Raw genomic sequence first — 24079 nt, forward strand, 5'->3', positions numbered from 1 at the left:
TAGGTAAATTGTTTGGAAATTATTAAAATTAATTATCAAAAATTGTGATTTTCGGGCCAGGGTTGTGGCTCACTGGTAGAGCGCTGGCCTATCATGTGTGAGACATGGGTTGGATCCCTGCCACCACATAAAAATAAACAAATAAAATAAAGGTATTGTGTCCATCTACAACTAAAAAAATATTTTTTAAAATGTGATTTTTCTAAGTCTGCCTCTATATTACATCATTAGCACCTGTTAAAGAAAAATCTGAGATGAATTAAATTTAACAAAGTTTTCTTAAACACAAAAAGTTTCTAGAATTGATAATACTCAAGAATGAAGATGATCCAGAATGTTCCTCTCTGCACCATATATGCAAGTTATATATACAGTCAGAGAAAAGAAAGTGACACACAGAAAAAAAAAATGACTCACTGCAGTCGGCATTTATCTTATATGATCTGAATTCAAAAGCTTTTGCATTGGAATTATCTGAAGGTTTGGCCATTTGGATCAGCTGAGAGTCAGTTGCTTCATCACAGGATTATTCTTAAATTACAACTTGCTGACACATGAGGTTAGGCCACTGTTCAGCATATATAAGGGCTTCTTTCTGTCATATTTTACCACCCAAATACACAGAAACTTGTAGGCTAAACAATTTAACACAGTTTAAAATATTGAGAGAGAAAAAAAAGGTCAGTTTAATATATGAAAACAGAAATGCATAAATTATTTGAATACGTTTAAAAAATATTATGTGTTAAAAAAATGTACTAAACCTTTACAAACATTGATGAAGAATATCATATACCCATATCTACCTAGTTTATTTTTTAAATGTACATATTATTTTTTCACATTTAAAATAAAGTCATTGTAATTTTTGAAAAATTGTATTTAAATAATGATATAATAATTTGACAATGATAATGAAAGATTATGAAATGGATTTTATAATTGTTAGGTCTTTAACAGAAATTTGATATTTTTCCATAAAATTTTCACTAAAATATATGTTAATTCAAATAATACTTTTCCTTGGGAAGCTTAGGACAGCTAATTTCCTTTTATATAAAAGGTTTGATCATATGCTTATGACAAAAGCAAAGATAATTCACTCTATCTTTGAAACAAAATAATTCTTGGAAAGTAAAGTGTGTTTTTATGAACAAAAAACAAATGACCAAATGGTGGGTTTTATTTTATTATACTACCAAATCATAAAAAAAAAAAAAATTTAAGGGGAAATCTTTTTAATTATTTTATTTTATAACTTGATTAAGGGGCCAGAAAATAGCATATCCATAATGTTTACACATCTATAATCACTTGCAGGAGAAAACATCAATTGAAACGTTCGTCCCAAAAATCTGATGTAATATTGTGAAGTGACCAGATATATAACTTGTAATACATAGAAAAGGCAGTTTTCAGATTCAATCAATGGAATAATTCTCAAATAATAATATGCCATTTGTAGATTTGAGCAGAACTTTCTGGTCTTGCTTCTATTCTATCACCAATGTTCAAAGCAGTGCATGGTACTTAGCATTTGAATCACTAGATGAATGAATGAGCACAGACCAAAGTATAGGAAATTTAAAATCAGAGAAATTTAATGACATGAAGGAAACAAGAACATAGATTATTAAATTTGAGTATAAGACACAAAAAGTAAAATCACAGAATTAAAAAAATGACTAAATGTAAACTTGAAAAGATAGTTTATAATTATCTTTGATAATTATATAGATGTAATTGTCTATATAATTATCAAAATTATATAGATATAATCAACAATAAAGGGAAAAGGAGAAACTCAGGTGAAAATGGAAGATCCAAGCAGTTCTTTGAGAGAATATTTCAACAAAATAGACATACTGAATATCCAAAGCATCTAGTATAAAAGATAAACAATTTATAGGATTTTGGAAAAGACCATGAAAAGATTCAAGAACTCTTAGAACTGAAAATCTATATAATAAATAAATATATAAAAAGGAGATCAATATACAAGCTGTGAGGCAAATATTGATTAAAGTAATTATGAACTATTGTTTCAAACTACAATGTTGGGGAAAATAATGAGTATAGTCGAATAAATAGGATTATTGGTAAGAATGACTATAAAATTATACTTCTTCAATATTTCTGAGAGGATACATTAATACTATTTTGAGAGTGATAGCATCAAAATAAACTGAGAATATATACACAATCTGTGATCCAGTAATTCTACTCTTAGTTGAAGATCCTGTTGAGTGAGTTGCACAAATACAAGTGGACACTTAGACCTGAAGGTTCACTATAGTGATCCTGGAAATACTGTTAAGAGTGGAAACCCAGCAGACAAAGCACATGTCCTTAATAGCAAGAACTAGTACATGAAAGCATGTTATCTATTTTCAAAGTGGAATACTTTGAAAATGAATTTATCAATTGAAACTTACACTTTACATGAAAATGAAACTAGATCCTAAAATATAATTAAGGGTGGAAAATAAAAGGAAAATTAAAATTAAATATAAAGTTTTTGTAATTAAGATGAAATATATGCACAGTGCCCTATATTATGCACAGTGATTTGACCTGAGTGTGAATAAAAATATAAAACATTTGATGAGAGGAATAATGTAAAATTCATGACACTTACTCCTTCATATTTAGATGAGAGAAATGATCCTAAGACCCTGAATAAAACAAACTTTAGTTATACCTACATTTTCTGTTTTCTAACAGTAACAAATATAAAATATAGTATTAACTGCTATTTTTGGCCTTGGAAATTCATTTCTTTAAGAATCTATAATCGGGCTGGGGATGTGGCTCAAGCGGTAGCGTGCTCGCCTGGCATGCGTGCGGCCCGGGTTTGATCCTCAGCACCACATACCAACAAAGATGCTGTGTCTGCCGAAAACTAAAAAATAAATATTAAAAAATCCTTTCTTTCTCTCTCTCTCTCTCTCTCTCTCTCTCTCTCTCTCTCTCTCTCTCTCTCAAAAAAAAAAAAAAAAATTATAATCCTAAGAAGGAGAAATGTAAATTGTAAATTTTAGTGACAATTCAAGTTCTCTGTTAAATTGTCAAACTTGGTCTGTATGCCTGTATAATGAGGCAGGTCAAGGTATGATTATTTATGCTACTATTAGTATGCCAAGTAAAATTTATAGCATAATGATCTATTATTCATTATATTCATTTAACACAATGTAGCTTTGGGGTGAATTTTATACTTCTACAATATTGGCCTTTTCAATATTTTCCCTATAAAGCAAAATTTCTCCAAGCATAAAGAATGGAAAAAGTGTTCATAGTTAAGTTTTTATGTTAAATATTCTAAAATCTCTTCATTTTCAACAAAGAAAAGACATTTTATCATCCTGCTGAGATCTACCAAGCGGCAAACATGTGCAGAGCCCCCATGATAGTGACAGTGGTTCAGACTGTTAAAAGTCCAGAGCTGCACTGTGCATTTTGGCTACCCTAAATGAAGGACAAAGCCTGCCAGTCATTAATTCTGCTTATATGTGCAGTTCTTGAGACTTTCATCCTTTAAGTTGAACAGTATTTTTAGTAATCTAAAAGAAACAGTAGCTTAACCTTGTAAAAGGCAGTAAAGACAGAATATCAAGTCATTAAAAATAAATAGACTCCTTTGAAACAGCCAACTGAGAAAGTCTTATGGAAGTAAAACTCTGTGTTATTACGTCCTACTTCCAAAGAAAGTAAGAATCACAACCAAGAATAAGACAGCTATGTGCCTTTTTCTCCTCTGTATGAAAATACACTTTTAAGAATGTATAAGTTATATTACAAGATTTAATAAATTTCAGGATGATAGGTGTGAATTTATGACTGTTAAATCCATTCTGTGATTACAATTCTTTTCCATTTCAATGTGGTAAGCACCTGTTCATTTTATTATATAATAATTATTTCATTTAATAAAAGACTTGAATTATTTACAGAGTCAGATTAAAAATTAGGGAAAGTCAGGGTAGTTGTATGATTTTACTCATCATCATACAGGCAGAACTGTTAATATCCATTAAAGCACAATTAAAGTTTGAAAAGTTACCAAATTTAATGTATTTAATATGGTGTGTTCAAAGGTCCAAATGAACAAAAGCTATAAATTTTGATTGAAAAACTTTCTCTTTATTACTCTTTGTCAGATACCTCTTAACTCTGACAAAGCTAGGGAAAAGGAGCAAAAAAGACACTGAAACATAGGTAAATATAAGCTACCATAATAATAAGTATATTCACTTAAATGCCCACATTTTCCTGTTGATGTTTTTCTTTGCTATATAAATGACAATTCTGTTATATATGCAGGAACATGATAATTATTAGGTATAGCCAATAGGTTGCCCACCTAAGAAATATTTATCCTCAATTTCGCACTCACACTTCAAAATGGTTTTTTTCTCTTTTTTCTTTATTTGCCTCTGTAATATATTATTATACCCAGAAAGCAAAAATATAGTTGCATAGAAAAAATAATGGAAAATTATATACACTTTCACAATGCTAACCTCTTATTCCCTTTTAGTTCATAAAATAACTGTGATAATAAAAAAAAGTTTTTAAGATCAAGTAAAGATCTTAAACAAAGTTTGAATATAAGATATGAGAAAAATAAATAAATAAAAGAGGGTTGCTAATTTTTTGGATTGAATGAGTAAAAGTTTGTGCCACTTATAAGGTAGGGAAGGGCACTCATGAGACTGTAAGAATGGGTTTAAAGGAATAACATTCTGTTTTAAAACTGATTTCTGTTAAGTGGCTCTTAGATATTGGAACAGGGATGCCAAATACGCAATCTGGCATTGAATCAGATCCTGCAGGTGCACCACCCCAGGTCCTGGGATTCTCTTCATGGCTCTAATGCAGCCTTTCACCCAGCTGCAGCAGGCCTAGCCTGTACTGGTGCCCAGATCTTCTCAGACACCATTCTTGGTTTACTGGAGCCCTTCACATTAAACAAACATAAAACATTCTGGTGCAATCAGCAGTAAAAAACATTGGCCTCCTTCCTTTTCTCCAGGTGGAACATACTTTCATGGTTCAATATACAGAGTCAGCCAGGCCAACACTCACCTGAAACCAAATCCATGCTTGGCTTTTTCCTTTCTCTATTCTGTTGCTTCAGGATCTTTTAGATTTCTCATGGTTATATTACTTTTGTAAATTCCTTGCTCATAAATTCCCCCCTTTAGACTATATTTTAGAGAATCTAAGACCCAAGTCAAGAGAAAAGCCCAGGCTAGAAATACAAAAATGTAGAAAATATCAGTAGTATAAAAGATATTTAAACACCCGATCACTACTTATGATCAGAGTAGTAAATAAACACTGAAAAACAAGATGTCATCTATACTCCTAAGAAATGTCAACATTCACAGGAATGCAAAAGCAGAAGAGCCAAATCACTGTCCTGTGAAGTAGGGGGATAATCAAGTGAAGATGATGTACCAAGAAGCTGTTGTAAAAGCTGTGGAGTGATTAAAGGAAATGAGGACTAGTAATTGATCTGTGGAAAAACATATTCCAGAACAAGGCAAAGGTGTAACCATCTTACATAATGATAGAAAAAGCATCACTCTGAATATTTCATGTTGTAAAAGGTAAGGAATGTTTTGGACATTTCAGTAGGACAAAAGAGCCAGTGGCTCCAAGGAACTGGAGCGGAAAATTATGTGGATAGAGAGTTTAGGTTGGGATTTTGAGGAACTGCTGTGAAACATTAAACATAATATCAGAATTAAAAACTATATTGAAAGTGATGGAAAACATAGTTTTTATTTATACATTGGACACAATCAAAATATGATTGATACATAGGCATAAAACTTTATTCCAATGCAAGAGACTTGGGAGTCAAAAAGAGAAGGAAAGATAGGTCATAGAAAAAAAAAATGGTTAGCACATACAAAATAATCATATAAATGGTAAACATAAAATGATAGATAGTTTTAATCCATCAAATGTTAGCAAGACTCTGATGGGAGGTGCTTGAAAGTATACCATAATTTAAAATTTTCTGACAATGCAGTTAAAACCTGGGGGTCCTATAATTCCATTCATAGTAATCAATCTCAAAGACATTTAATATAACCTCTAAGCTTTATACCAAAATAATTTAAATATTTTTCACTTGAGCAGCATTAAAGTCAATATAATTTAAAAAATTTTTTTTTTATTTTGGTATTCTGAGTAAATATATACAAACCCCTAAGTTATGTTGTTTTCAACATCTTCAGATCAATCAACATAGTAAAAATATTATTATTTAACAGAGGCAAATCACAGTATCCATATTATTCCTGGGAATAGTTGAGATCTTTATATGTGTGTTATGTGGAATCATACAATTTCCAGACTCTGTTTATCCACATAGGTATAGTTTCAACCAATATAATAGGAGCAAAGTATCTCCTAATCAGAATTTCAGGTCATAGTGCCCCATTTGTTCTGAAGTATTGACATGTCTTATAGGCTTCTGAGGGACATATGTAATGGATTTTATATACAAAGTGAAGAAAAATGCCCCCAAGAGTGAATATTCCAGTGTGAGGTGCAAAAACTTATGGAGTGTTACTCGTCGGTGTGGAACAGTGGTTAGAGTTGAGAGCAGCCACACAAACAAGAACAGACCTTGTTAGTGAGGTAAAAACCAAACAATGGAAACTGATGAAAACAGGGAAGCAAGGGGTTGTCAGCAGTCTAGGCTGAATGGACTGCACATTATTATTTGATGGGGGATGAATACGTTCAAATATGTTCCTAAGATTATGAAAGACACTGAGGAAGTAAGGAAACATCAACATGATGTCAATAGAACTCAATCCAAGGCACAAGAAGCCCTGTTCTTCCTATGAACTCATTTTTTGGCTTCTCGTGAGATGTACCTAAAGTTTGATTTAGGACACATATTTTTCATATTTTTCCTAAATTCATGCACTAAGAACATGTTTTACTGATAATAAGTACATAACTCAATTTAATCAATTACTCTCCATTTTCATGGAGGACATAAATATGTATGATAATTTATAGTGACAATAGGATTTTTAAAATAATAAAAAGTGAATGGATTTGAAAACACATTTTGCCAACTTAAATGAATAGCAGATGCTATTAATATAAATTTTACTGAATTGAAACAAATCATTTGTCTGTATTGGATTTCAGCTACTAAATGAAAAATATATAGTCATATTTTGCATTATGATGTTCAATCAGCAAAGCATTGTGTAGGATGGTGGTCCCAAATATTATATCTATATTATATATTACATTATAATATATACATATATATATTATAATATTATAATATATATTATATTATAATTGACTATATTATACATAGTCAATTGAGTTTGTGTAAGTACACACTGTGATATCCTCACAATGATGAAATTAACTAGTGATACATTTCTCAGAACTTACTCCTTTTGTTTAACAACACATGAGTGTTTATAAGTACTTGGAAGCTGTAAAAACCCTATTGACTTGCCCATAAATGCAAATTTGTTTTATCTGTTTTGCTCAGTCATTTAATTTTGTTTGTATGAATATATACAATTTTTGTAATTTTTTCTGAAAATAAATGCTCTAAAGTGGAGCTGTACTTAAACTTTTCAATACTTCTCTAGAAAGTTAATATTGATATTATAATACTATCAGCGGAATTGATTACAAAAATTTAAGATTCAGTCCTAATTATGTCTTATGAATTCCATGGCTGCTTTTGTTCTGTTATACTTACTTGTTATTCCTATTACAGAATGACAGAAATAATTAATGATCTAATATAATACATATTTATAATTACTTAAGTAAGATATGCACATGCAAAATGAAAAAAAAAATATGCAAATCATTTCATTTAACTATGTACATTTTAAGGAAGTTATATTAATACCTTCTTCATGACAATAAGAACTGAGACTCAGTAACATTATAAGATTTATTTTGAAAATGGATAGTCCATGATTGGGATGCCCCATTTGTTGCCTCAGTGAAGAGCTCATAGTGAATTCAATCATAAGGGTAAGTGATATTCTAGAATCCCATTTATATAAAATGCCTACGTTGTCAAATTCATAAAGATGGAAGTTAAATTAGTGTTTGCTAAGATGGAGAGATGAAAGGGTTAATGAATGGGAAATGATTTTCTCATATGTATGTACTTTCTTTGTAGGGTGTTAAAATGCTCTAAAATTAGATTTTAGTGATGTGTGTACACCTTTTCAAGTACACTAAAAACCTTGCTTTTTTACTCTTTAAAGGTAAACAAGTGTGTTTAAATTATCTCAGTATAGTTGTTATTTTAAAGTATTTTTTTAAAACAAGTTCAAGAAAACAAAGCAAAAGGCTATAAACATTTAAGAATTCTATTATTCTAGAGATAGTAGTGGCAAAATTTACACTTCTAATTAAAATTACTTTTCATGTTATTTAATATTATCTTAAGTCTAGATTCAGAAGCCTTGCCTTTGTTATTGTTTTTTTTATTAAATTAGCAATGATTATATAAAATTTGAATCTGGGAGTTTGATTCTGATTCTCTTATCTAAGGAATGATTGCCCAATCCAAGATCATGAATATCAATTTACGCTTGAGTTTTATTTTTAAAGTTCTACAGTTTTAGCTCTTGTATTTATGTTTATTATAGGTTTTCTCTCAGTCTTAATATGTGGTATTTTACATGTGAATGTCAATTGTCCCAGCACTATTTATTAAAATGTTTGTTCTCCAATTTAATTGACATGGCAATGTTTCCAAACATTAATGGACTAGAAATACAAAGTATCTTTGTGGAAAATTAAAATTTTTACTGACAACATTTTTAATTATTATGTTGATCTAGTATAAACATCGTTACAATAATGTTAATTTTAAAGTAATTCTGAAATATGTCTTTCAGCTTGACTTTTGATCAAGCTTTGTTTACTAATTTTCATCATTAATTCCTAGGGCTCTCATTTACTCTAAATCATGAAGATCTTAAACTAGATTTTTACCAAATCATTGAATTTATTTTTGGAGAAAGAGTTTGTGCTATATATAATTTTAAAATATTTTTTCTTTGCCACCTATATCAAGACAACAGAGATTTGCTATACCTTTCACTTTAGAGGCATTGCAATTATTGGATTCATCCTTGACACTTTCAGTTTTAGTCAGGCAATTAAGCAATACACTTGGGTGAAAGAAAGGGATGCATGTATTAGGAGAAAGTGACCTCAAAGCTTCTTTTCTCCCCACCCCCAATAAACTAGCCTAAGCAAGCAATGAAATGAGAAATTTGTAATTTCTTAAACACTTTCTCAAATCCTGAGAAATTCTATAAACATAATGTCAGTAACTTTCAATTTCTTTAAACTTAATTCCACACAAATTACAGTCATCTACATAATAAGTACTTAAGAATACAATATCTTTGAAGTCTGTCAAGTTGATCTGTAAAAGGCTTTGTTACTCATTTCAGACCCTGCCATTACTGCCCATCAACTAACCTTTTTTGTCTTTCTTTTACTCACCTTGGATTGCAGAAGAAACCCAAATTTAGGTGAAAGTATGCAGTTTAAACGGTAAATAATTAAAAAGTAAGTTGCCAACTCATCTGCAGCAGCATATTATTTTGTCAAGATTTTAAGAACAAATCAATTGTTTCTCTTATAAAGAAAAAATAATAATAATCAACAACTGTTGCAATCAGAAGTAAGGCATTCTATTAAAAGAAAATTGTACAAAAAAAGCAAATGTGCTCAGTCTAGCTGATAAAAGAGAGAATAAGCTGATCAAGCATATTTCATGGCAGTCAAGTCAAGAAAACGGAATAATAAGTATGTGACTTAACAGTTTATAGGTTTATAAACTTCAGCTTGGCATATCTCTCTGACATGCAAATGGTATGGGTTTATGAGTAATCTCTACCATCTACTGATGATTCATTGAATAATCATATTTTCAGTTGGTTCTACATAGGACATTCAACCATAAAGTCATACAAGTGGTGACTCACCTGTCATATTTTCAAGAAGCTTATAAAATGAATTTTAAGTCTCCCCTCTCTTCTCTTCTTCTCTTTTCTTTCTTTTTTTTTTTTTTTAAACAATTATAAGTGGAACTCATGTTTGCTTTGTAACTGAGGTTAGTAGGGAAAATGGGGTTTCTCGGCATCTCTATCACCTTAGCTGTTTATCAGTTTTTTCTCCTTACATCTCAATAAATGAATTCAAATTGTTCATTAATGTTATCATTGCATTTCTCAGATCCTTTGTGCTTAGGCTTAATTTCAGAGTCCACTATTGTTTCAGTTTTCTCTGGTAGTAAACAACAAAGTTCAACATAAATCCACTGACAAAAAAATAATTGTAATCAATGAACTTTTTATACTCTTGACCTTTTTTTACAGTAAGAAGATTTGAAGAGTTTAAATTTACAGGATGGGTCTCTAAACCTTTTATCAGACTAAATTTTATAAACCAAAGAAGAAAATTAAGCTTTACAGGCTGAAAATTATAGTTCTTAAAATACATTTGAAATTAGCATTAATCCTTCTTTAATGAAAGCTATAATTTGACAACATGCTATAAGATAACTTACTCAGTCCTTTTTTATTTCTATATATAAATCAAATATTTAATTCTGTCATAATAATTACCTCCTATTAAAAATGGCTCCTTTAGGAAAAAAAATACCAAAATTATTTTTAGTTTTCTCATATTAAATAGTTGTTACCAATGACTCCCTTGATTGATAATAATTATTAATTTTTAAATAGGAAATAGATTGCAAAATATTATATAAAACATTAAAATTATTTTAAACCAAATTATTATGGATTTTACAAGTTGGCAAATACAAAGAACTTTCTTAGCCATAAATCTGCAACTTAATTCATGAGTCAGGTAATCAAGTGGTTAAATTTAGTAGTCTTGTCTTCTACTGGTTTAAGCTCCTTTTTCACCTTCAATATGTGTTGAAATGAATATCACTGTGATTTTGGTTGCAGGAATTAATCAAAAGTTTGTAAATTATCAGGAACCCATGTTAGAACTTGAATGAAAAAAGCATGTGATTTCTCCCATTTCCATAAATTTCTAATATTTCTAATTTAATCAAAATTTTAGAACAAATAAATAAGGCAAATATGCTTTTGAGACTCATGGGCAACTAATGTTTCTTAACGCCCTGGCACTGTGAAGTTTGGTTTTGCTTTTTAGAGAAAAGCTGTTTCCCTTTGATAAAATAAAACCTGGATTGCACAGTTGATATATTTATGCTTGGTATATTCAAATTTAAGTACGGGAATAAGATTCAAAAATGTCAAATTCTCAAATAAGTGCCAGAGTAAGAACTTTAATCCATCATGTCTTTGTAACTGTAGTTGGCTATATTAAGCAAGTCATGCTGTTACATTTTCTTGAAATTATACACTTTCCAACTGAAGTGCTATGTGTTTCTCCAAGATGAAGTTCACCATATTATTTGTTTATCAATCATGCAAAACATATTTAAGTGTCTGTTAGGTACAAGATGTATGATAGCTAATACAAATCCAAATACATAGAGGTACCATCCATGTATCAAGAAAATCATAATCTAGTAAGGGAAATAGGTAAGTAATAATTATTGATTTTATGGGTCTTTAGCTGTGATAGAAACCATAAAACCCAGATGTGGCATAGTGGAACACTATCAAACAAATTATTAACCTACAGTGCCAGTTGGAATTGAGATCAGGTATCTTGCATTATTAAAATATTATCACTACTAAAAATTAATATCATTAATGAATAGATTTTACATCACACCCACATGCAAAAGTCAATTATTCTTTATATTCAAATAAAACCCCTTATTTATACTACAGTCCCTGGATTTTTATGATAATGCACTGCTTTAAAAGTACTTCTGTTATAAATCTAGGCACTTTATATCTAGCACATTAAATAAATTTCATTCAGTTTTTCTGTAGCACACACAGAACAGGATGTTTTCAGATATTTTTAAGATGTTTATAAACAATGCATTAGTCCAGCACTGTAAAAAAAGAATCCAGGAAATACTAAATCCATGACTTTTCAAATATATACACTATTTACTTTGTTTGCCCTTTTGAAAATTTTTGGCTTATAGGAGATAGGCTAGGATACTATTGGGCTTTGAGGCTCTATGATATGCAATTTTGAGATATGTGTTCATAAGCAAAAGTGAGGTTCATTAGGAACTAGTTCAAACTTTAATGTTTTGTCTTAGGAATGAATGTGTAAAGAATTTATAAGGGATTGTTCAGATCTTGGGAAATCCTTACACATCTCTGGGGATGATTTATACAACTCTTAAACTCTCAAGGGATTTGACCATATACCTGACTAAAGAAGATTGGAAGAAGGCAATCAGCCCTTCAAAAGATTTTCAAATTAATCAACAATTGGCAAAATTAAAATCATGAGATATTATGTAACTATTAAAATAACTAATTTTAAAAAATAATTGGAATACAAATTATGGGAGTGTTTGCAGAATAACTTGATTTCCATACCCTGATGATGAAAAAGTAAAAGGGAGCACCCACATTGGAAAGTAGTTTGAATGAATTTTGTAAACTTAGAATCAACTTATAACACAGCAACTGCATTCTTAGGCATTTATCCCAAAGGAAAAAAAAAAATATGTTCACACAAATAGTTGAGACAATGAAGTTCAAAGAAGTATTATTTGTACTAGTCTCAACCTGAAGAAAAACTGACATGTCTGGATATGAACAAATGGCTTATAATATTTTCCATCTATACTTGAGTAGCAATGATATAAACCAATATATATTTTCAATGGCAATGAAATATCTTCTATATTTAGTGTTAAGTTTTTTTGTCCTTCTTAGGTTTACATTTAGGACTGTAATTCATTTTGATATATTGAAATAAAATAGCACCTAAGTATAAGTTTTTGGGTTTATTTGCTTTTCTTTTTTCCATACAGATGGATAGTTTTCCAGTGGCATCTGTGAAGTGTATATTCTTTCTTCTTTGCACTTCCTGTTCACCACTGTGAAGATCAGTTGAACATTTGACCTTGGGACTTTTAGGACTAGTTGATTTTAGGACTGAATTCTGTACTCAGTGGATCTTTTTGTGTATTTTCTCACTAATATTATGACTTGATTCTTTCAGGCTCAAAATCAGATAGAATAATTCTTCCAACTTTGTTCTTTTTCAAATCTAGGTTGTACAGCATCAGAGTCCCAATCTTGGAGTCCAAGCAGCTGCTGGAGATCTCAGTCACCACTTTTTGAAATCTCACTGTTAGGGTAGGTGGCACAAATATCCAGGAGAGACACATCTCTGAGTTTAAGAAAAGGTTTATTGACAGAGAATATCTGCCAGGCTGCCCTTCTACAAGGTTCAGCAGCTTGCTAGAAAAACCTTCTTAACTATACAAATTAAATGGAGTAGTTAAAAAATAACCCATCTCATCCTGTGATTGTTACTTAATGTCTTTCTGTGGTTTCAGTAGTTTGGGACTCTTTGGGGGTTGGCCTAACAGGAAGGTCATGCCTGGGTGGGCAGATCCTGATTTTCAAAATGGAGTTACTGTGGCCTAAGGACCTAACATTGATGAGAAGGATTTCATGTGAGAAGTTTATTGGAGTTGCACTTAGCAGCAGACAGGAGTTGAGAAAGTGAGATATGCATATAATACAGGTGCTGAGTGGCATGAACCACTCTGAAAAGAACGATGTGGCCTTTACAGAATCTGGGGTTTTTAGGGGTTTGAGTTTCTTTGTCCTTGTTCTATTCTCTTGTATCTCCCTAAGCAGTTAATTGTCCCTTGGTATAGCTTTTAAGGGAATTTCCTGCATGAGGATAACTTTGTCACAAAGACTAGTTGCAACAGGGTTTCAGTAATAAGGGAGTGTCATGACAACCTGGTCACAAGAAATAGTGGTAAAATGGTTTAGGGTCTAGAACCTGTCATTTTTTCAAGGGGCTGTAATAAAATATGACTGGGAGAGGTTCTAACATACCATGCCCCACTTTCCTAGAGCTGGTCAGTTTCTTCAAGCTTTCCTATAATTTCTAGTAATAGTTCCCTTAAGGGGATATAATTATCTATGGGTTGGGGAAAGTTGAACATTTTGGCTCCCATTTTCCAGATGTTTGCAGGCCTAGGAAGATTCCTTGTGGTCTCAGCTTATGACTCATGGATTTTGTTACTGCAATGTCTTCCATTCATTGGTTTTTTGCCTAACATATTTAACACTATTATTATTACTACATATTACTAACATATTTAACACTATTCTTGTTTCTCTTCCTTTTAATATAAATTTTAGAATTAAATTTTCATGCTTAGTGATTACAGATCAATTGATATTTCCATATTGACCTCCTTCAGGACAATCAAGTTGATTTTTTTGTTAGAAAAATTTTAATTTTTACCTTCCAATTCACACTTTTCCTCTTTTATTGCAAAGGCTAGAACCTCTGGCACAGTCATCTATGGGATTGGTTAGAATGGACATCTTTGCCTTGTTCCTACTCTTAAAAAAAAAAAAGTTTAATCTTCTACTATTAAATATGTCATTAGCAAATTTCATATATTTGCATTACAAGTATCAGATTAAGAAACCTAATGAGTATTCATAATTTGCTGAGATTGTTATCATGATCAGATGTAGGTCAGATTTTTTTCTATATCTATTAAGTGAATTATATTGCTATTCTTCTGTATTCTGTGAATAAGATGAATTACAGCAAATTTTAAATTTCCCATTAGCCTTTTATCATTCCTGATACAAATTCTACCTACCCATATACTTATATATGTATGTGCACATATAACATATTTGTATATACATAGTAGATTGATTTTTATTTTACTGTTAAGAATTTGTGCAACTATGTTCTTAAGGCAGGTTGCTTTGTTTGTAATTTGTCTGTTAGTATGACCTAATTCTGATCTCATGCAATAAATTAGAAAATATTTTCTCCTCTTTTATTTTATGGAAGATACTTTTTGAAAGTTTAACCTAACACTTACATATTTTTATAATTTGACAGAGAAACCCTCTAAGCATACTGATTTTTCATTGGAAGAATTTGATGGTGAACAACTTATGTAATTGATTCTGGACTATCATTCAATGTATTTCTTCCTAAATTTGTTTTGCTAGTTTGTGACTTTCAAGTAATCACCTAATTTTATCTAAGCTATCAAGTTTATGGTCATGAAGTGGTGCCTAGTATTTACCTACTATATATATTTGGAGGGGGGTTTCCAGGGATTGAACACAGGGACACTTGACCACTGAGCCACATCCCCAGCTCTATTTAATATTTTATTTAGAGACGGTCTCACTGAGTTGCTTAGCATCTGTCTTTTACTGAGGCTAGCTTTGAACTTGTGACCCTCCTGCCTGAGCTGCTGCCACCACACCCAGAACCTACATATTTTTAACATATCTGTGGTTAGTAAGAATAGACCCTTTCATTCACAACATAAGTAATTTGCATTTGGGATTTGGACACTGGTGTATTTGTAGTTAGTCCTGCTACATTTATACTATAATGTATACATTAATATTATACATTTCTTTTTAAGCACTGATTTAACTAGATTTTACAATGTTTAATATACTGCCATTTCATTTTTATTTAAAATATTTTATAATTTCCCTTGAGACTTCCTCGATGACTCATGAATTATTCAAATATTGAGGAATTGTTCATATATGTTTCTATCATAAATTATCACATGATGAAATAAATATTCTCGTTTTCTAACATCTAAATAATAGGGTAGTCTACAAGGATTAGAGACATGAAGGAATTTCCTTTCTATGGACCACAGTCTAATAATTAGGCAAGTTGGAATGAGCCTTTAGATACTAATGATAATGCTAGGGATGCTATAGTCTTTTAGCAAAGTGGTGGTCAACCATGAAGAATTGCCAAGTCACTTATTTGTTAGTAATCATCTACAGTATTCCTAGTAACATCAACAAAGCCACCATAAATTTCAGGAGTGTTTAACTAAGAAAGAAATGGTAAATACTTAAAATCCCAAAAGGTGTTCTATGAATCTCTTTTCACTGGCAAGTATTGAGAAGAATGAGATAACCAACTGCCCTAATGTCATAGTGTAACATAAGACAAGGTCAGGACAGTATGAAAACTGCTCATGTCAGGTTGAATTTATCCATATTATTTGCAGAAGAACATGTGGCAACACTTCAAGAGGAACTTCCAAATCATGGACTGTTAAGAGATCATGCAATAATAATTTGATTTTTAAATAAAAATAAAAGGAATACAATTACATTTCATATACAAAGTTTGCTAAGTTTGAGGACCTTCACATGTGGGTCTGATTGATTAACTTCTGGAAGTTATGCAGATCTAATTAGGTTAGACTTGAATTAGATTTCATTTATATTCATAATTATAATCACATCTAAATCAGTGGACCAAGAAATGTTATATTACCCATTTCATTCTTGTATTCTTATAATCTTTTGTCTGTTTGTACTTTCAATAGCCATATTTTACCTTATTGTCAATAGCAGCACCAAGGCTGAAAAAAACACTTTGAAATAAAACACAAATGATCTCTTTTTATAAACACTATGGCTTAAATTACCCCCCTCACAGACACACACTTTCTTTTTCTCTCCTCTCTCTCTCTCTCTCTCTCTCTCTCTCTCTCTCTCTCTCACACACACACACACACACACACACACACAAAATGAAAAAAAAGGATTAAAGTAAGGATATTAAAATAAGTAAATGGATATTAAAGTAAGATTGCTACAGAAACCTGAGTATGAAATAAAGATTCTAATGAGGAAAAAAGAAAGAAAAAAGAAAGGGAAAAAAGGAGAGAAAGAAAGAAGAAAGAAATAAGTGGGGGAGGGGAGAGGAGGAAGGAGATAAATTTATTTGGAAAGTAAACAGAGCTTTAGATATAAGAACCTTCACATTTTCACTTTTGAACAATATTTCTAATTTGACCTCATTTTATTATAATTTAGTTGTATGTTTTATGCCAATATTCTATGTTTCAGCTAATGTTTTAAATTTTTTAGGGTTATTCAGGGCTTTGAATGAAAAGAATAAAATGAGAGTCACGGTCAGTCTCCAGCAAAACAGTGAAATGAGAGAAAACTTTTCCTTACACATTATTTTACAATTAGCTTCTGTTACATCTGTTCAGTGAAATAAAATTAATATTCTTTTTGATTTGGGAGGACTGCTCTTCTTCCATAGCCATTCTAGATAAATAACTGCTTTGAAATTATAGGAAGCAGTGTAGTTCAGAGGCTAATCATTTTTAGATACTTACTTGAGTGATGATAACATTTGCTATTTAATGACACTTAGGCCAAATCCTAAAATGTCTCTAATTTATCTGAAAGAATGGTTTTGTGGTATTGCTGGAAGAGGGATTTAATTATGTTCAAAAAGTAATGTTTATGCTTCCATGATTTAGAAATGTTTTCATTTGACCTTCTTTGACAGAGATCTGATAGCATCTATAGTATACAGTTTAAAAGTAAGAGCCTGCATTTGTTATGGTCCATCAAATCCATCTGTATGGTCCATTAGTTTATATCAATAATTACTGTACATTCTCAGAAAAGATTTAGTTGAAATTTATAAATTATAATTCAATTAAGCATAAAAAAGAAATAAAAACAAAAATGGTGAGTGTGAACCATGATGAATTTGATAAGCTCTTACACACCATTAAGCATCCTCAACAGTCCCGTTAGGGAAAGGATGACCATGCTTTTTGATTTTGCCTCATGTCACTTGTGGCAATTAGGCCTCTCCATAAATCAGATCCATAAATTCAGTTTTAACATGCTGGGAGCCATCAGCCAAGTAGGTATGACAAATTCCTTGCCAGCTTACTCCCATGCTGTCTAGTGGAAGGACTTCTGAAAGGTGACCTTGCTCAAGGACCAGGGCAGGATCCGTGTTTAGGGTGTTCCCCCTTTAGAATAGGGCAGTTTAGCATAATAGGAGAGTAGGGTGTTTCCCCTTTAGAATAGGGTGGTTTAGTAATAGGAGATTAGGATGTTCCTCTTTTGGAATAGGGCGTATCCTGCTGCTGAGTTCCTCTTGAGTGCTTAGGGTCAGACAGTATTTTTTGAGAGACAGAAGCCCATGCGGTGGATTTAGGCAGGAGTGGATTTGGACGGAGTGGATTTGGGCAGAGAACGTGGATTCCCCCAGAACGTGTTTGTAGACGGCCGGTGTGAGTTCGGGAATAAAGAATTGCTGTTTGAATCTACAAGCTGTGTGGAGACTCGTGATTTGTGCCCAGCCGAGAGACTGCGGCATTAACAGAGTTGTATAATACTGGCATCTGGTTTTATAGTCATAAATATAATAAAAAAGATAATCAAAAGAGTTCATTAAGATGGACTATCCAGTACTAAACATAATATTTATTAAATTTAATACCTAGCACCATCTAGTGAAATTTGAGGGAAATGTGTGATGTACAGAATATGATACAGAACAACACTGCAAATTTTAAAGATTAATTCTGTTAATTATGTATTTAATTTTCTCTCAGAAATTTCCTAAAAAATAAATAAAGTTCTATACTACATGTGTGGATATACAGACTATAGATAGATGGATAGATGGGGAAACATAAATATCTCAGCTATCAAATTTATAATTTTATTCTAATTGTTTATGAAATCAGCAAAATGCTCTTTCCATTAAATCATACATGCAATCATAAGTTAAGACTTTGTATTATGCATGTTTTACTTTATATAAGAAAATGTAGACTAAAACAAGCCAATGACCATATATAAAAATAAAGTGGGACATGTAGACTGTGTGGTCTCTAAAGTAGAGAGCAAACAGGGTTTCCACAAAAGTACTTTGAAAAATTTCTTATTCAAAGAGTCTCTAATAACTATATAATACTATAGTATTTAGTAGTCTTTTATGTAATATAGAGATGATGAGTCATGAAATTTGCCATAAAGTATTCAATATTTTACTTAATAAAATATAACCCGAACTGGTAATAAAATATTTAACTTTGAAATGAAAGTGGTATCAAAATAATACATATAGAATTGTTTCAAAATACCTCAATTTTGTGCTTTATGATATTATAGAGTTCATCTCTGTGTAGAATTTATACTTCTGCACAAATATATACTTTTATTATCAATTTGAACATAATCAGTGATGAAACTTTATCATTCTTTGTAAATAAATTATTTGAAAGAACAAAAACAGAAAACATTTTGAAAACATACAAGCTAATAGAAGAGGAATAGTAGCTTAATAGAATGTTAAAATAAAAATGTCATTATAAAATAAAATTTTATATTAGTATTTCACTTAATAAATGGATTCGTAGTATAACTCCAAAGAGATAAATTCAAATGCCACTTTGTGACAATTTCAGTGATGGTACTTGTTTATTTATCAATTAAAAATAAGCAATTTTTTAACTATCATGATCTGTTCAATTAAGAAGAGAGGTGTATAATTAGCATAGCTTAACACACTTTCCAACAATGAGAACACAGTTAACTAGAAAACCCAGTTGCTATGCTATAAAATCCATTTTTCCATTTTTATTCCAAAGTCATGCATTTCAACAGCCAATACCCAAGTACAGCATCTCTCTCTTCTTCCTGGGAAAAAAGAGGACTCTGCTGACAACCATCTTTTACTAAAATTCTCTCCATAATTTCTTAGACTACCTAGCTTTCTAGAAAGCTTTCACCAGCCCTTTCTAATTTTTTTATTATAATAATTCTATCAAATTAATTGCCAACCTTCTCTATCTCCTTCACTGGAGTGAACTTGCATTGCAGTCTGATAGCTCTCAGAGATTCTTTTACATCCCTACTCTCATTTATATATATATATATATATATATATATATATATATATATATATATATATATATATATATTATTTATGTTTTTTTTTCTCATAGACATTTTCCCCAATAAAATACTTGCTCATTTAATGCCACTTTCCCCATTTGGTATCTTTGTCTTAGAGATCTCTAAAGTGGGATTCTGAAAAGAGCAGAATATTTTTGTAAGATTAATAGATACTTATTCCATACATTGCTTGAATATTTTTACACATAGCTAAAGTTAGGTCCCTAACCAACCTTCTTGAGCTATTTAACTTCACGAGCTTGATGTCCCCCACAACATAGTATTGTGGAGACACAGAGAGGATCATATTTCTCCGTAAGTGTGATTAACAATAGGTAACTTCAGAATCCCTGTGCCTAGTTATCACCAGACAAAAAGAAGAGTCAGCAGATTGTGAGGGGTAGTTGACCTTGATCAGTAGGAGAAAGGATGGCTGTAGTTTTGCAAGGGAGTAGGGCTAACTATGCACAGAACCCAGGTGGTATCCTTGAGTACCCCTGTCCCATTGATACTCCTTTCCTCCATTTTATCTTTGAACAGACACAGGTGGTAAAGGAAGCTATGATTGTCAAAGTTTCAGATCCTTCGGGGATGAAGCTTTGGTTCATACTTCCAAATGAAGCTTTGGTTCATACATAGACAGCTTTTATCCTTAATCTTAGTTATCTTGACCTCTGGCAAGATAACTGAGATTAAGGATAAAAGCTGTCTATGACTCTTTCACACAAATCTTTATGCTTTCTCCTTCACCTATGATCAAATGTGCTTGATAACATGGTGGATCTCCTAGCCTTACCAGTTTCTTGTCCACTTCTTCTCAATAGATCTCTGGGGTATTCCTCCAAGTAAATCTTACTGATTTGACTTATGTCCCAATAACTGATTCTGGTTTTTAGACAATCTTTGCAAACACTGGCTCAGGAGGGTTGGTTAGGGATATACAGTCAGCAGTTTATTAGGAAAAAAATGAATTAACATTCTTCCAGCATTTCCTTGTTGTAAAATTAAAAACAAATCTTATCAGATGAGGTAGAATATAAAATAAGTTCTACACACTTGTTGTAAGTCAAAGGATAAGCCAGAGTTGGAAAACTGGTTTCCCAAGTCTTACTTCAAAGAAGTATGGAAGTTTTAGATAGAAGACTATTCAGAAAGGTTCTGTGGTCCAGAAATAAATTGTATGTCTAATTATATCCTTGTAAATAATGACATGATATAGGAGGCATCAAATTTAAAGTGTCCCCTGGACCAGGTTTTCTAACTCAACTGATCTCAAATCTCTGTAAAATATTTATGTGCTAGTGGATCCTCAAAAGAGGCTGGATACTAAATACAAGGAAGCTATAAAGTTGCCGTTTCAAGTGTTTCAAGTGTAGAAGTTACAGTCTGTACTTGTGGCATTGTCATTCGTAGGGTCTATTTATGTGAACAGGTTAAGTGTACCTATGTAAGGTAAGTTCTTAGTTGATGTTTTTTGAGAAGAATTAAATAATTACTTAAACTGCATACACTTTAAACTGCACAGGGGCACCAGGCCTGGAAGAACTTCCTAGGTGTAGTAGAGCCTGAACTGTATAACTTGGTGTTGAATCTCAAATACAACCGCAGTGGATTGTAGGCTGTTTACTTTCTGCAAAATAGTGAAAAGCCTTGGAAGAGAGGGAAGGTTATAATGTGTGTTTTATTAAAACATTAAAGCTTAATAGTCACTATAATTAAATTCCTAACTACAATAATAGCATGAGCCTCATTTTGCCATCATTGGGTACATAAAGAATTCAGTTACAAGACCTTAGGATGTAATCAACAAAGGATTATAGTAATGATCCAGAGCAAAGAATGATTTAGATAGCAAACAGTTAGTGATAACTTTCAGAAAAATGTTATGCAATATGAAGACATTACTTGGTTACTGGAATGTGCTCCCCCTCGTTATGTTTGAGAATTTATTCCCTGGAAGATAAATAATTCTCTCTCGACACTGTAAAAACCATATCCCCAGGTAATAGTCCCTACTTATACATTGGCATATTTGGTCATACTGATTTGGCTTATGTCCTGATAACTGTTCTGGTATTAGAAGATCGTTGCAAGACAAAATTCATTTATAGAAGATCCTAGAAAAGTCTATTAACAGTTCAGAGAATTTGTGATTTTTATATCCATTGTTTGCCATTTTTATTACTACAGAGGGTGCCAAGAAACTACCACCAAAATCCATTAATCTGTATAAAGTGTTGAAGATTAGGGGTGTATATTAGTTCTGTTCAAATTGGAAAGTTAAGGAAGGAAAAAATGGTGTTTTCCATGTTGAAAGAGCTTTTTACATTAGCCTAGTGCCACACCTGGAAGTGTAAATCAGATATACTACCTTAGAAAGATCAAGTGAGTATTTTTTTCTTGTACCACAAAAGAAGAAAACAGGTATTCATACTACTGGTATTTTGAGTTAGGAGACTTTTTTTCTGGAAAAGGATAGAGAAAGTTATCTTGAATATACATCAGAAGACCTTGAAATAGGACTCTATTTACTTTCTGTCTGTAGTAAATTTGTTGGAATCTGTAATAAAAAAGCAAGATACATTATTCACTACTGACAAATCTAGTACTCACTATAAAGTTATTCCATTATTTCCTGCGCCCTAACAAAATTTTGAGCATTTGAAAGTCAGCAAAATTAGTTTACTTTTCAACGTCTACTTAAAACAGTGCCTGGTACAAGGCAACAAAAATATAGTCACCGCTATAGTTTTTAAAGTTATGATGACTACTATTATGCTCTTTATTTCAGTTTATATAAACCACACACCACCTAGAAAAGCTTTAGAATTCTAGGTCTCTGCTCATCTCCTAATTTTATTTATATTCTACAATTATTTGTACTGTTTCCCCTACCCAACCTCTCTGTCTCAGTACTGGTGATTGAACCCAGGGCTTTCTATCACTGAACTACATTCCCATCCCTTTTAATTTTTTAAATTTTGGAACAGGGTCTCTAATTTGCAATCTTCCATCCTAAACCTCCTGAGCTGGGAACACAGATGTACATTTTAATACTGCACTTTTAATGCTACTTCTGCACAATATTTATTTCTACTTCCATTATATTTCCTAAAGTTGAAAATTATTTCAATATGTAATCTGGAACTCACAAATCCATTGTCAGAAAAATCCCTAAAGTATTCGTCTTTCATCTAAACAGTCCTCCATAATCACCAAGGACATTGCTACTTCCCAAGTTTAATTGCATGAAAGAACTTTTTTCTTCTCAGTACAGTAAAACAATACAGTAAAAGAAGAAGACAAGAAGTGTGCTAGAGTCCTTTAGTTTTTTCCTTTTATAATGCGATTTATGATTCCAAATCAATGTCATTATGCCTCTATAAGTGGCCTTAATTTTTAATCCCATTCCTTTAAATTATGTATTTTAAAAAATTTCTCCCAATTGCATTCGTCTCTTAACCTGAATTTTATTTCTACAGATAAGTAAGATTTTGCAGTAATTTTCTTTTGGTGCCTGGCTTATTTCATTTAACATAATATCCTTCAAGTATAATCATGTTGTCTTAATGGCAGAAGTTCTTAGTTTTTAAGACTGAATCAATCTCTTTCTCTCTCACACACACACACATGCACATGCACACGCACACAAAGAGTATATTTTCTTCATTCATTCATCTCTCTCTATCACTGCATGAGCATTTACATTCTGTTTATTCATTTTTTCTTTCAGTATTTTGGCTAGGGTAAAAAATGCTCCAATTGACATGGAAATGCAGGTATCTCTTTAGAGACTAAATTCAATTCCTTTGGATATAGTCACAGAAGTGGGATTTGTGTATCATATAGTTTTATTTTTAACATGCTGAAGAACCTCTGCAATGTTTTTCATAATGGCTGTATATATTGACCTCCCACAATATTGTATAAGTGTTCTCTTACTTCCATATACTCACTTACACTTCCTAGGATTTGAATTTTTGATAACAATCATTGCAACTAGTTCAAGGTGATACTGTTATGGGCCTGGGGCCTTCTGAGAAACTGAGGCACCAAAAAGACCCCCTCTTTAGATCCCAATTCTTGTGATCAAGTCAGAAAAGTTTTCAGACATGTCATTCAGAGTAATGAGAATGAGT

Source organism: Callospermophilus lateralis, chromosome 12 (assembly GCF_048772815.1).
Source record: "Callospermophilus lateralis isolate mCalLat2 chromosome 12, mCalLat2.hap1, whole genome shotgun sequence".
NCBI classification, from domain to species: Eukaryota; Metazoa; Chordata; class Mammalia; order Rodentia; family Sciuridae; genus Callospermophilus; species Callospermophilus lateralis.